This window comes from Erinaceus europaeus, chromosome 5 (assembly GCF_950295315.1).
Source record: "Erinaceus europaeus chromosome 5, mEriEur2.1, whole genome shotgun sequence".
Lineage (NCBI taxonomy): Eukaryota > Metazoa > Chordata > Mammalia > Eulipotyphla > Erinaceidae > Erinaceus > Erinaceus europaeus.
Window position 1 is genome coordinate 127,625,887 of NC_080166.1, and position 15,071 is coordinate 127,640,957.

The window sequence follows — 15,071 nt, forward strand, 5'->3', positions numbered from 1 at the left end:
CCCCTGTTGTTTATTGTTGTAGTTATTATTGTTGTTGTCATTGATGTCGTCATTGTTGGATAGGACAGAGAGAAATGGAGAGAGGAGGGGACGACAGAGAGGAGGAGAAAAAGACAGACACCTGCAGACCTGCTTCACCGCCTGTGAAGCGACGCCCCTGCAGATGGGAAGCCGGGGGCTCAAACTGGGATCCTTACACCAGTCCTTGCGCTTTGCTCCAAGTGCGCTTAACCCACTGCGCTACCGCAGGACTCCCTCAAGTTTTTTTTAATTAGATAGAGACAGTGAGAAATTGAGAAGGGATGGGGAGATAGAATGAGAAAGAGAAGGCAGACACCTGCAGCCCTGCTTCACCACTCGTGAAGTTTTCCCACTGCAGGTGGGGACCAGGGGCTTGAACCCAGGTCCTTGCACACTGTAATGTGTACACTCAACCAGGTGTGCCACTGCCTGGCCTGCTTCATTATGACTTTTTTATAGCCAGTCAAATAACTGTGAAAGGTGATTTCATTGTGATTTTGATTTGTATTTCCCAGATGACTAATGATGTTGAATGTTTTTATGTGTTTATTTTATGTCTATTTTTAGTACATCTTCTTTGGCAAAATGTTCTTTATTCATGGAAAAACATTGAAAGGTTAGGTATAGGTCAGATTTTTTTTTTTTTTTTTTTTTTTTTTTTTTTTGCCAGCAGGGTTATCGCTGGAACTAGGTGTCAGCACTATGAATCCACTGCTTCTGGAAATCATTTTTTCCTTTTTTTTTTCCTTCCTATTTTTATTAGACAGGACAGAGAGAAATTGAGAAGGGGACAGGGGGCAGGCTGTAGCGCAGCGAGTTAAGTGCACATGGCACATAACACAAGGACCTGTGCAAGGATCCCGGTTGCAGCCCCAACTTCCCACCTCTCCACCTTTAGGGGGGGTCGCCTCACAAGCAGCGAAACAGGTCTGCAGGTGTCTATCCTTCTCTCCTCCTCTTTGTCTTCCTCTCCTCAATTTCTCCCCTGTTGGTATGCTTCTAGTTCTGCTTCTGGGATCTAGTTCTGCTTCTGTTACATTGCTTGACATTGTGGTCTATTTACATGGTCTTTTCTGTTACATTGGTTTGGTCTCACTCCCCCCCCCCTTCGTGAGATTTGGTTTAGCCCTGGCTAGTTTCGGGCTTCTGCCTTCTCCCTGCCCCCTAGCCTAGGTACTTCCTGAGTTCCTGCAGCAGGCGGGCGCCGTTGGAGAAGGATGGAGGGCAGAACTTGTAGTTAGTTTTTGAATAGTTGCTCCTGAATAAAGAAATACAGCTTCTCTGCTCAGCCGTGTGTGCTCCAGTCTCTGTCTACTACCGCGAAGCTAGCCCGGCCTACTGGTGCCCCGAACTCTGACGACACTCCCTGTCCTATCCAACAACGATGACAGCAATAACAGCAATAATTATAACAACAATGATACACAACAAGGGCAACAAAAAGGAGAAAAGCAGTATTCCAGGATCAGTGGATCTGTAACGCAGGCACCGATCTCCAGCGATAACCCTGGAGGCAACAAAATAAAAATAAAAAAAAAAGGAAAGAAAAGGAAAGGAAAAAGAGGAGACAAAGACAAAAAGAGAGACACCTGCAGACCTGCTTCACTGATGTTGAAGTGTGCCCCCCTCCCAAGAGGGGATTGATGGCTTGAACCTGTGTCCTTGCAGACAGGAATGTGTGCCCTTAACCATGTGTGCCACCGCCAGGCTCCCCAGGTCTTAATCTCTGGGTTGCTTCATATCTCATTTTCTAGTATACATAAAGACATAAAATTCCAGGACTTTAATTTGAATGCTTCCAGGCCTGGCTAGTTCCATGAAGCTACAGTTTGAAAGGATGTTCCTGGGAGTCGGGCAGTAGCGCAGCAGGTTAAGCGCAGGTGGCACAAAACACAAGGACCTTTGTAAGGAACCCGGCTCCCCACCTGCAGGGGAGTCGCTTCACAGGCAGTGAAGCAGGTCTGCAGGTGTCTGTTTTTCTCTCCCCCTCTCTGTCTTCCCCTCCTCTCTCCATTTCTCTGTCCTATCCAACAATGACGACATCAGTAATAACCACAGCTTCTTCTAGCGTCAATAAACAACAAGGGCAAAAAAAGGAAATGAATAAATCTTTAACAAAACAAAAAAAAAAAAAGGATGTTCCTGTCTCAAGTTTGATTTTTATGGAATGAAAGCTGAAGGACAAAATGCTGAAATGGAAAGGGGCTCACTTCGGCCCACTATATATATATATATAGAGAGAGAGAGAAATAATAAAGTAAATCTTTATTATGTTTATCTATGTTAATAAAGAAAGAACTCTTGGGTGGAGGTAAATAGCATAATGATTATGCAAAGGGGCTCTCATGCCTGAGGCTCCAAAGTCCCAGGTTCAATCCCCTGTACCACCATAAGCCAGAGATGAGCAGTGCTCTGGTAAAGAAAGAAGGAGAGAAAGAAAGAAAGGAAGGAAGGAAGGAAGGAAGAGAAGACAGGGAGAAAGGGAGAAAGAAGGCAAGAAAGAGAAAGAAATCTAAGAGAGGAAGGAAGGGAGGAAAGAAGGGAGCAATTCAACAAGTCTCAATGGAAAGGTTCATGTCAGGCGCAGGAGACAGCATAACGGTTATGCGAGAGAGACTCTCATGCCTGAGGATCCAAAGTCCCAAACTCAATCCCTCCACACCATCGTAAGCCAGAACTAAGCTCCAGTTAAAAAAAAAAAAAAGAAGAAGACGGAGGAAAACAAAGAAACATTTATGTCTGTTGCCCCAAAGCAAGGAAGGGGCTCTGGGGGAGAGGACCGGGACAGCATAGGAGAGCCAGTGCGCAGTAGCAGAGAAGAACTTACGGTAATGGGAATGGTTTTCAGACGCTTTTCACAGGGAGATGAGAAATCGTACTATACGCCATTAACTGCCTCCAATAAAATTATCTGGAAAAGAAAAGGAAAGGAAGGAACACTCAGAGAATGTTTTAGACAGAAAAAAAAAGTCAGTAGTTTGTTTCCAGAACTCTCCCTTCAGCCCTATGTATTACTGTTGCTTTATTTATTCACTTATTTTTTTCTTTTTATTTATTTATTTATTTTTCCTTTTGTTGCCCCTGTTTTATTGTTGTAGTTATGATTGTTGTTATTGTTGTTGTTGTTAGATAGGACAGAGAGAAATGGAGAGAGGAGGGCAAGACAGAGAGGGGGAGAGAAAGACAGACACCTGCAGACCTGCTTCACCACCTGTGAAGTGACTCCCCTGCAGGTGGGGAGCCGGGGCTCGAACCGGGATCCTTAGGCCGGTCCTTGAGCTTTGCTTCACGTGCGCTTAGCCCGCTGCGCTACAGCCCAACTCCCTATTCACTTATTACTTTGATCTTTGATAGAAACAGAAAGGCATGGGCAGGGGTAGATAGCATAATGGCTATGCAAAGAATCTCTTGTGCCTGAGGCTCCAAAATCCCAGAGTAATCCCCTGTACCACCATGAGTCAGAGTTGAGCAGTGCTTTGGTAAGAAAGAGAGAGAGAGAGAGGAAGGGAGGGAGGAAGGAAGGAAGGAAGGAAAGAAGCAAAGGAGATAAGGAAAAGAAGAAAGAAGGAAGGAAGAAAGAGAAAGGCAGAGAGAGTGAAACAGACCACAGCACGCAATCTCCCTCCAGTGCAGTAGGGGCCGGGCTCAAGTCTGGGTTGTGCACATGGCAAAGCAGTGCTCTGCCCAGGTGAGCCCTGCATACCTGATTTTCAGCCTATCTTGATCCACTATGATGTTCCCTATTCAACTGTTTTTCTTTTGTAGTCAAATTTCAATTTATAATGTTTTACTATGACTTGAAGCCTCTCTACCCCCCAAGAGCACAAAATCATAAGCATAAAAATTCAGATATCACAAAGACTCAAAAGGCTGTTTTTCACTTTGTTCAAGTTTTGTTTCCAGGCATTGGCATTAAGTGTATCGTGTAGTTGTTGCCACTGCTGTTTTCCAAATGTCCGATGTGTGCTATGATTGACAACCACTTTTCTCTGAGTTTGATCAATTTTGCAGTAGACTATTTCGTTCTTACAGCATCAATAACGAATGCTTCGACATCATCAGCTCCAATCTGAAGTTCTTGCTGCATTGTGTCAAAAGAAATTTCTTTACTTTCCACTGCCATTCCTATGAAAGTAAGTAGTCTCATTTTGGCCATACTCTGTTCCCGTAATCGGCCAAGTGAATCGATGAAATAAACCCTTATTATTCTGGTAGAACTTGACATATGATGCTAATTTAGCACTCACAAAAATGGTTAAGAGGTCATGAATAAGTTCGCCTTCCAGAAACTTGACTGCTTTTAATGTAAGGAGATGGTCGAACCAAAATGCACTGGGATCTTTCAATGTTCATACAATGCACCAAGTCACTGGTGAGTGCAAACACGTGTGGTTCGTAGACAGAGAGGAGCCTAAGGAGAGATTCCTGGGGCTAAGGCCCATATCTACTCTGGTAACAGTCTGACCTATTCAACTATTTTTCCATTTGTGTCTGCTGATGCAAAGACCAGTAGATATTTCCCTGGAAGTCATCCTAGATAATGTGTTTTGAACACCCAAGTGAGCCCAAAATTTACCATGTAGAAGAACCAGATTCAAGCCCCTGGTCCCCACATGCAGGGTAGATATTTTATGAGCAGTAGGGCAGTGCTGCAAGTGTCTTATTCTCTCTTCTTCTTTTTTAAATTATCTTTATTTATTTGGATAGAGACAGCCAGAAATCGAGAGAGAAGGAGATGATAGAGAGAGAGACAGAGAGACACCTGCAGCCCTGCATCACCACTTGTGAAGTTTTGCCCCTGAAGGTGGGGACCGGGGACTCAAACCCAGGTCTTTGCACACTGTAACATGTGTGCTCAACCAGGTGCACCACCACCTGGCCCCTCATTCTCTCTTCTCTTCCCATACCCCACCCCACCCTCAGTCTGTTGAAGGAAAAAAAAATGTTTAAAGGCCACTGAGAACAGTTATCTTAGTTATCATGCAGGTACTGAGACCCAGCAATAACCCTGGTGGCAATAAACAAACAAATAAATAAATAAATAAATAAGAATGTCCAAGAATCTACTGAACTGGCACATCCCAAGGCCAGCTAGAACCTTCTGGAAAATCAGATAGTGGGTTAGTATTTGGCCCCGGACCAGCGGCTGGGATTCATTCTTAATGTGTTCTTCGTAGATCATACAGAGTCATCTAACATTTGTTCAGTGGTTGGGCCTTTGTCTGCATCATTTCTAGTTTGGGACTTTCAGAGAAATCTTTAAGCAAAAAGTCAGGAGGATGCCTCCCTGCCTCACCCCTGCTTGCAAGCCCAAACTTGAAACAAACACGATGGAAATATAGATAAAGCACATTCGATACTAATGGAGAAAACTTGAAAGAGATGAGGAGGGTAGAGAGACAGCTTCATGGTTCTGTGAAAGACTCATGGCTGAGGCTCCAAGGTCCCAGGTTTAATCCCCAGCACCACCAGAAGCCAGAACTGAGTAGTGCTATAGCCTGTCTAGTCTGTCTCTGCTTCTCTCTCTCTCTCTCTCTCTCATGTGTGTGTGTGTGTGTGTCTATGTGTCTAAAAACAAAAGAGCTTAGCCTTCACATTTAATGGGGGAAGGGTGAGGATGAGTCCTAGAAAGAGTTCTATGAGTTGTGAAACAATCTTTTTTTTTTAATATTTTATTTATTTATTCCCTTTTGTTGCCCTTGTTGTTTTATTGTTGTAGTTATTATTGTTGTTGTCGTCGTTGTTGGATAGGACAGAGAGAAATGGAGAGAAGAGGGGAAGACAGAGAGGAGGAGAGAAAGATAGACACCTGCAGACCTGCTTCACCGCCTGTGAAGCGACTCCCCTGCAGGTGGGGAGCTGGGGTTCGAACCGGGATCCTTATGCCGGTCCTTGTGCTTTGTGCCACCTGCGCTTAACCCGCGGCGCTACAGCCCGACTCCCTGAGACAATCTTTTTAAAACCCAAACCACTGGTTTTGCCATTGATTAAATAGCCATGAAAACTAAGGACGGTGACATGCTGAATGTAGTGAAAATGAGTCATCGAGGACTAAAGACAATCCAGGCCAAGTGTGGTAAGTCAATCACAGAAGAACTGAAACTCCAGAGCCAAATGCTCACAGCTTACTTGATAGGGAATGTCTGCTCACAATAAAGGGGCTTAGTCTAAGAGTTTGGCTTTTCTCTTGGCAGGATTGAGTCATGGAGTTGAAACCCAGAATCTTAATTTACTTTTTATTCATGATTTAATATGTACAGAATTGTAAAATAACAGGGATATAATTCCACATGCTTCCCACCACCAGAGATCTGTGTCTCACCCCCTCCATTGGAAACTGCAGTTCTCCCGAGGTCACTAATATGGGCTGGAAAGATAGAGATAGAGACAGAGATATTGCCCCCTGTTTAAAGGTCTTGCTTTCACTTCCTTTTCTAAGTCCCCCCTACACCTATCACTACTGTCAGAAACTTAGAATCCTACAAAGGGTTCAGCTTCAAAACTGATGCCGATTATACACTGGTGCCCACTTGAAAGCCAGAGTTTTGAATTCTCTAAGATCATAGTTGCTTTCTCCTTCTAAGACACTGAGGACAGCTAGATTTGCCTCTCATCTCTGAAAGTCAGCCTGGTGGGGTGAGCCAACAGTATAAGGTGGGTCACCAAACACGGGTCACAATTGAGGCCAGATGTTTCCATGGTGACCTCTCTGAGCCATGAGGTCGGAACTGTGAGATTAGTGACAGCCCAGGACTGGAGTAAGCAGAGTGCCCAGAACAGCTTTGACTGCTGTAAGTCCTCGCCAGCCCTCCCCAAAAGATGACAAGATTTCAGGAATCTTTAACCCATAGGGAAGGACAAGCGAGGGTGACCTTGGAGGGAGGGGTATTTTTGTATGGCCTCCTGGTGGCCTCTTTGGCTCTCTCACTTCCCAGAACACCGTTCCCCCTGGCTATACCTAAGAGGGAGAAAAAGTCAGGAAATAACTAGCCCTGAGAACTTACTAGAAAGACACCACCAAGAGAAGAGTGATTCCCTGTCTCTTGATCCTGTGACTTTAGTGAGTTGGCGACTGTCTCCATGCACTGAAGAAGGGGTGAGAGTTACCCAAAGTGCAGGCTGCTGTTGTGCTTATTTGCACAGCGATTCTGGAACAGACAGCAATGAGCTTCTCTTCCCTTCAGGTGGTTCCGGGAAGAGACCTTTCCGGGGCGGATGTGTGGGCACAGCTGTTTTCGCTGACAGGGGTCCCTGCAGCACTCAGGTAAGAGGGAACTGTGGTCGTGTCTCTCTCCAGCCTCTGCTGACTGTGTGTTTTCTTTTGTGGTGCAAACCTCCTACTTTCTCTTACACATTATCTTACATTGATCAGTAGTCAAGGTTTCATTCCTCACTTCACCTTCTATTCACAATTAATGAAGATCCAATCCATTAATTTCCTTCTAAAAAGAAACACTTCTCAAAAAAAAAAAAAAAAAGAAAGAAAGAAAGAAGGTATTTAATTCAAAAGGAAAGAGATTAAGCAAGAAGGAGAGTATTTATAACAATAGGAAAAAGAGTAAGGGAAAAATGAAAGAAAGAAGGAGAGAGAAAAAAAGTAGATATTTATTACAGTAGGATATAGAGAAAGAGAGCAAAAAGACAATAACTTGGAGCCATCTGCATATCAGATTTCAGGCTCAGAGGGAAAAAAAACTAGTAATATAAAAACTAGTAATTTGAAATATAACTAAAATATGCCTACTAGCTACCTACAAAATGGAAGACGGCCCCAACTCTTCATCTGCACTATTCCAGCCTTTAGGTCCATGATTGGTCAACAATTTGTTTGGCTTTATATGTTAACTCTCTTTTCAGCCACCAGGTTCCAGATGCCAGCATGATGCCAACCAGACTTCCCTGGACAGACGACCCCACCAATATGTCCTGGAGCTCCGCTTCCCCAGAGCCCCACCCTACTAGGGAAAGAGAGAGGCAGACTGGGAGTATGGATAGACCTGTCAACACCCATGTTCAGTGAGGAAGCAATTACAGAAGCCAGACCTTCCACCTTCTGCATCCCACAGTGACCCTGGGTCCATACTCCCAGAGGAATAAAGAATAGGAAAGCTATCAGGGGAGGAGATGGGATGCAGAGATCTGGTGGTGGGAATTGTGTGAAGTTGTACCCCTCTTATCCTATGGTTTTATTAATGTCTCCTTTTTTAAATAAATTTAAAAAAAGAAAAGAAAGAGAGAGAGCCAGAGCATCACTTTGGCACGTGTGATGCCAGGGATTGAACATGGGGCCTCATGTTTGAGTGTTCACTGTTCCAACCCTCAGGTCACAAATCACTTTCTTTTTTATTCTTGATTTAATAATGATCAACAAGACCTTGGCATAAGGGAGGTGCAATTCCCCAGGATTCCCACCACCAGAATTCCATATCCCATTCCCTCCAATGGAGGTTTTCCTATTCTTGTACTATGTTCACTTAACCCAATGAGCCACCGCCTGGCCCCACTGTTTGGAAGCTTCCCTATTCTTTACCCCTCTGGGAACACAGACCCAGGATCATTATGGGGTGCAGAAGGTGGAAGGTCTGGCTTCTTAATTGCTTCTCCGATGGACATGGATGTTGGTAGGTCAATCCATACCCCCAGCCTGTTTCTGTCTTTTCCTAGTGGGGCAGGGCTCCGGGGAAGTGGGGTCCCAGGACACATTGGTGAGGTCATCTGCCCAGGGAAGTCAGGTTGACATCATGGTAGCATCTACAACTTGGTGGTTGAAAAAGCATTAAGATATAAAGCAGAACAAATTGTGTAATAATCAGAAACCTAAAGCTAAATATATAGCCAATGAAATTTGCGGTCTCCATTTTGGGAAAAATTAGAAAGTCTATTTTAAGTATATTCCAAGGGGGCCCATGACTTTACTAATTTTTGCCTGAGCCTGACAGCTGACATGTAGGTGGGCTAAAGGTATTGTCTGAGGAGATGGTGTCAGAATTAGGAATGAACTGGAAAGCTGCGTCAGGACAGCGATCACAAAGTACTTCTAAGGAGTCCAGTTCTTACAGGTTCCTATCATCGGCCTCTACACATTTTGATTGTGTCTTCTTGGAATCTGAGTGCATTTTGTCTTAGCTGTCTGAGATCACTTATCAGGTAACTAAAGCAAAGTAACTCAGCTGCTCTGCAAGGAAGCTAAACCTTCTGCTCTGTGGTCAGAAGACAACTTAATGAACAGCTCGCTCAGCTGCTTCTCCTAACCGTGGGTAAACAATACCAAAATGTCACCTCACAGAGAAAGGCAGACTTGGCTACGGCAGTGCCTTCTGTCCAGGAAGTGCTAGACCTTAAATGGCTTTGCTTTATTGCTCTGACTCTTGAGTGTCTGTGTGTATCTATCTATATACATATTACACCAGTATGTCCTCATCTATACTAATAATTATGTATCGATATAAATATTACAAGTAGAAAGTTAATTTTTAATTATACACTTTTCATTTTATGTAGTTACATTTCCAGGTGTATTTTGTATTTATTTCCTATGACACGGAGAGAGAGTTTCACATGAGAAAGAGAAAGAGAAGCCCCAGTTGGAAACCTATGGTGCCAGGAACCAAACTTAGAGCCTCAGGCCTCAGGTATGCAAGGCCCACACTCTTTCAGCTGAACTCTTTCCCTGGTCACTAATCATGTTTAAATATTATTTAACTATATACTAAAAAGCACTTGACACTTCATGTTTATTTTCCCTTTTTTGTTGCCCTTGTTACCGTTATTATTGTTATTGTTGTTGTTATTAGATAGGACAGAGAGAAATGGAGAGAGGAAGGGAAGACAGTGAGGGGGAGAGAAAGATAGACACCTGTAGACCTGATTCACTGCCTATGAAGCGACTCCTCTGCTGGTGGGGAGCCAGGGGATGGAACTGGGATCCTTATGCCAGCCCTTGCACTTTGCACCATGTGCACTTAACCGCTATGCTACCGCCTAACCCCCTATACTTTATGTTTTTATTTATTTATTTATTTATTTATTTATTTATTTGGCTTTATAGGTTAACTTTTTTTTTTTTTAGATTTTATTTATTTATGAGAAAGATAGGAGGAGAGAGAAAGAACGAGACATCACTCTGGCACATTTGCTGCCGGGTATCGAACTCGGGGCCTCATGCTTGAGAGTCCAAAGCTTTACCACTGCACCACCTCCCGGACCACAAGAAAGAGAGACACCTGCAGACCTGCTTCACCACCTGTGAAGGAACTCCCCTACAGGTGGAGAGCGGGGGGGGGGGGGGGGGGCTCGAACTGGGATCCTTACACGAGTCCTTGCGCTTTGCGCCACCTACACTTAACCCGCTGCGCTACCGCCCGACTATTTTTTTTTAATATTTATTTTCCCTTTTGCTGCCCTTGTTTAATTGTTGTAGTTAATGTTGTTGTTATTGCTGTCATTGTAGTTGGATAGGACAGAGAGAAATGGAGAGGAGAGGGAAAGACAGAGAGGGGGAGAGAAAGACAGACACCTGCAGACCTGCTTCACCACCTGTGAAGCGGCTCCCCTGCAGGTGGGGAAACGGGGGCTCGAACCAGGATCCTTATGCCGGTCCTTGTGCTTTGTGCCACATGCGCTTAACCCGCTGCGCTACTGCCCGACTCCCACACTTTGTTTTATAAACTTTAGTTCAGACGCTATTTTTATCACATCAAGTTTTAATTAAATAAATGTAAAGTTCTAAGTAATAAACATACACACACGTATATGATTATAGATTGGTATCCAGTTCTGTGTGGGAAGCTTCATGGCATCATCAACTGAAGCAGTTTGTGTTGGGGCGTTCTGTTAACATCCCAGAGGAGTTAATCCTCTGGAACACAGCGACCCAGTGAAAAATACTTGAGTTTCAGTCCAAGAGGTGGCTCAGAGGAGAAGGCACAAGACTCCCAAGCCCTGTGTCCCTAGTTTGATCCCCAGTTTGAACCCCAGCATTGCATATACCAGAGTGATGCTCTGGTCTCCCCTCTCTCATTAAAAAATAAGTATTTGTTAAAATATTTATTTATCTATTATTTTGGATGGGGGAGAACCAGAGCATCACTCTGGCACATGCTGGGGACTGAACTCAGGAACTCATGCTCAAGAATCTAATGCCTTGGCGTATTGCACCAAAGTAAAAGACTCTGGGGTGGGTGGGTGGGGAGAATAAAGGTCCAGGAAGGATTCAGAGGACCTTGTGGGGGTTGTATTGTTATAGGGGAAACTGGGGAATGTTATGCATGTACAAACTTTTGTACTTACTGTTGAATGTAAAACATTAATTCCCCAATTAAAAAAAAATAAAACAATTAAAAATAAAAATAAAAAAGAGAATTGAATGCCTTATCCACTATGTTACCTCCAGGGTAGCAAATAACTAGATCTGCAAAAAAATAATAATGCCCCGCCTGCAGGGGGAAAGCTTCTTGAGTTGTGAAGCAAGGCTCCAGATGTCTCTCTGTCTCCCCTTTCTCTCTCTCAATTTCTGACTGTCTCTATCCAATAAATATAATGAAGATTAAAATAATAATAATAATAATAAAATAAAGGGCCAGAAGATGGCACACTCATTCGATTGAGCACCCATGTTAGAATGAGCACCCTGGGAGAAAAGCTTTATAAGTGATGAAGCCGTATTGCAGGTCTGTTTCTCTCTGTTTCTCTCCCTCTCAGTCTACTGTTGGGAAATTGTGCAGATGTGGTTGAACACTGGCAGGGCCCAGGAACCACTGTATTTCCATGCAAGTATTATTTACAGAGCTCCACCACGTTATCCCCTCAGGGAATTGCTAATTCAGTTAAAAACATTGCAACAGTTGCTAAGGAAGCTTCCACCTTCCCAACATGCCTTTTGCCTCTCTCCACCCCCTTTCCTAGCCAATCCCATCCTGACTTGCCACTTCTGGAATTCTCCCATAAAAGCCTCTCCTGTTTCCACTTTTGCTCTCTCTTCTCTCTTTTCTCTTCCGCGACCCAACCCAGAGAGGGGCTGGTGGGCATAGTGGGAGGCAGCCATTTTGCTGGCTCCACATGACCTAAACTGCTGTGCTCACACCCAATTCTGGCGCATCCTTGTGAATAGAGATTTGCGTTCCCACTCCACCATGAGTTCCTGGTCCCTTCTCTCTCCCCCGTGATGCAACCCAACAATCTATTTCTCCCTTCCATCTTGACTTCTCTCTTTCTCTATCCAATAAATAAATAAATAATATTAAAAAAATAAAAATAACTAAAGTTTTTTAAAAGGTAGAATTGTCATATAGCCCAAGCTCTGTTTTTCTGTTTGTTTTTAGATTAGTGTTCTGTGGGCTCTGCTTCTCTCTCTCTTTTTTTTTAAACTTGATTTTTATTTGATAGGGCAGTGAGAAATTTAGAGAGAAGAGGGAAATAGGGATGAGAGAGATACCTGCAGACCTGTTTCACCGCTTGTGAAGCTTTCCTTCTGCAAGTGAGGACCAGGGACTTGAACCCAGGTCCTTGTTCACTGTAATGTGTGCACTTAACCAGGTGCACCACCACGCAGCCACCCAAGCTCTGGTTTCATACGCAGCCCTGCACCCTCTCTTGCACTGTCTAGTGGACTCATTTCTCTGGCTTCCAAAGTACACAGCAATGTGACATTGAGAGCAGTAAATGAGCTAAATGAGCGGGGACAGCTGACATTTTAGCTTGGCAGCTACAAGTGGCAGCTGACTGACAAGGCTGGGGGTGGGGTGAGGGCACTTCCTAACAGAGGGCAGAGCTAGAAAGCCTGAAAGGCGACAGCCCCAGAGCAAGCACACTGCAGTACGAGCAATGTTGGTGGCTGTGCAGTCTTGGCTGGTGTCTGCCACCAGTGACTCCTGAGCCTAGAGCCCTGGAGCAGGGAGGATGCCTCAGGAAGGCCCGGAAGCATGGAGAACCCAGTTCAGAATCCTACTAGTAGGTTGCTGGTGTGCTGCAGCTGGAACTGGACTCTCCTCTCCTCGAAAAGTTCCCAAGACAGGAAGGGTAGCCCCTCATTGGTTACATATGAGGGTTAAACACTATCAGGTTGCTGGGCCAGGTGGTGGTGCACTTGGTTGATAGCACATGTTACAGTGCGCAAGGAGCCGAGTTCAAGCCTCTGGTCCCCACCTGCAGGGGGATATCCTCACAAGTGGTGAAGCATATCTACAAGTATCTCTCTCTCTCTCTATCTCTATCTCTATCTATCTATCTATCTCTATCTCCCCTTTTCTCTCAATTTTTGGTTTTCTATTCAATGAAGTTAATTAAAAAAATTTTTTTAAAAAACACTATTCAGTAGTAAAGATCAGCCCTCTCTCACAAGGAGGTCAACATTGTATTAGCTGTCAGAATTCAGAATGAGAAATCTGACATGGAAACACAGGTGAGTCTGAGTATCACTGTCTCACTGATATCACAGAATTGATGTCTCACATAAATAATAACTTTCCCCTTTCAAATGAATACAAGTTTTGTGACATCATCAGTCTGTTCTCAGACGCTCAAATGTCAGATCTTCAAAAAGGTCTCCTGGGGTAGGGAGGGGGACAGCACAATGGTTATGCAAAGAGACTCTCATGCCTAAGACTCCAAAGCTCTAGGTCCAGTTCCCTGTACCACCATCAGCCAGAGCTAAGCAATGCTCTGGTACAATAAGTAAGTAAATAAATAAATAAACTCCTAGAATACCCTATTAAAAATATCTCTTTTACTTTCTATAATATAATTTATATCTAGACTGGAGAGACAGCATAGTGGTGGATTTTTGGCTCCACCACTCCTGAAGCTTTCCCCCCACCCAGGTGGGCACCAGGGGCTTGAACCCAGGTCCTTGTGCACTGTAATAAGTGCGCTTACCCAGGTGCGCCACCGCTTGGACTCACTTTGCTCCCTCTTAACTAGGACTTTTTTTTTCCAAGAGATGCAGTGAAATTCTATTTTCTTTTTCATCGTACCCACCACCCATAATGGTGACAGCACATATTCTCCACATGCGATCACACAACCTGATGACAAATGTTCTGTCAATTCTGAGCTATGTTTTTTTTTTTCCGGGGGGAGGGCTGTCTTTGCCCGCTAAGATGGAGGGGGGGAAGCGGGAGCCGCCTCCCCATGTCAGGAGTGTCCAGGACCCTCCGTGGCTTCTCCAGCTCCACCTGTCTTCCTGTTATTATTACTCCTCAGGGTGGGTTTAATCTCCGCTTCCCCCTCCCCTGACAAAGCTCTTATGGGAAGCAGTCAGTGTCTCCGCTCTCCATCCTCCCTGTCAGACTTCGGGACTCCTTCCAGAAGATTCGAGCAGAAAGAAGTTGTCGGGCCTCGGCATGTGGGCGTGTCTGTCGTCCTTGGCCACAGGTCACATCACAGTTGTGACCCTTGAAAAAAACACACACTGCCAATTGCCAGCTGCTAGCCGCAGCCCCACAGACTCACCCAGGACTTTTTTAAAATAATAATAATAATAATAATATTTAAATAATATTATTTTAAAAAATAATAATTATCTTTATTTATTAGATAGAGACAGAAATCAAAAGGGAAGGGGGTGATAGAGTGGGAGAGAACAAGAGAGACACAACGGCAGCACTGCTTCACCACCTGCAAAGCTTTCCCCTTGCAGGTGGAGACTGGGGACTCGAACCTGGGTCCTTACACTTTGTAATACATGCACTCAACCAGGTGTGCCACCACCTGGTCCCCCATAAATAGGATTTCTTGCCATTAATCCATTCTAGCAGTTCTGCATACAAGTTTTTTGTCAGGCATATGATTTGCAAATATTTTCTGCCATCCTATGGCTTGCCCTTTCATTTTGATAATTTTCTTGGAAGCACAAATATATTTTTTAATTTGCATTACGTCTAACTAAACTTTTTGTTTTCCTTTTGCCTCTTGTGACTTTGTTGTCACATCTAAGAAGCCATTACCTAACCCAAGTACTCTAAGATTTTTATCTGCTTCTTTTCCAGAGAGTTTTATAGTTTCTGCTCTGACTCTTGGGCCTCCAGTCCCTGTTCAGGTTTGCATCTGGTCTG

The 15,071-nt window shown here is 44.2% G+C and overlaps 1 protein-coding gene and 1 pseudogene across 1 annotated transcript in view; one reads left to right on the plus strand and one right to left on the minus strand.

Annotated features, from left to right (window-relative positions):
* Positions 1–3,791: 3,791 nt before the first annotated feature.
* On the minus strand, positions 3,792–5,203 carry LOC103112487 (eukaryotic translation initiation factor 3 subunit M-like; annotated as a pseudogene).
* Positions 5,204–7,213: 2,010 nt separating this feature from the next.
* The window catches only part of IPO5 (importin 5), a 71,775-nt gene continuing 63,917 nt past the window's right edge, over positions 7,214–15,071 (plus strand). The window contains exon 1 of the mRNA XM_060191787.1: positions 7,214–7,285. The gene's annotated coding sequence lies outside the window, so the exon portion shown is untranslated. The remainder of the gene's footprint in view (positions 7,286–15,071) is intronic.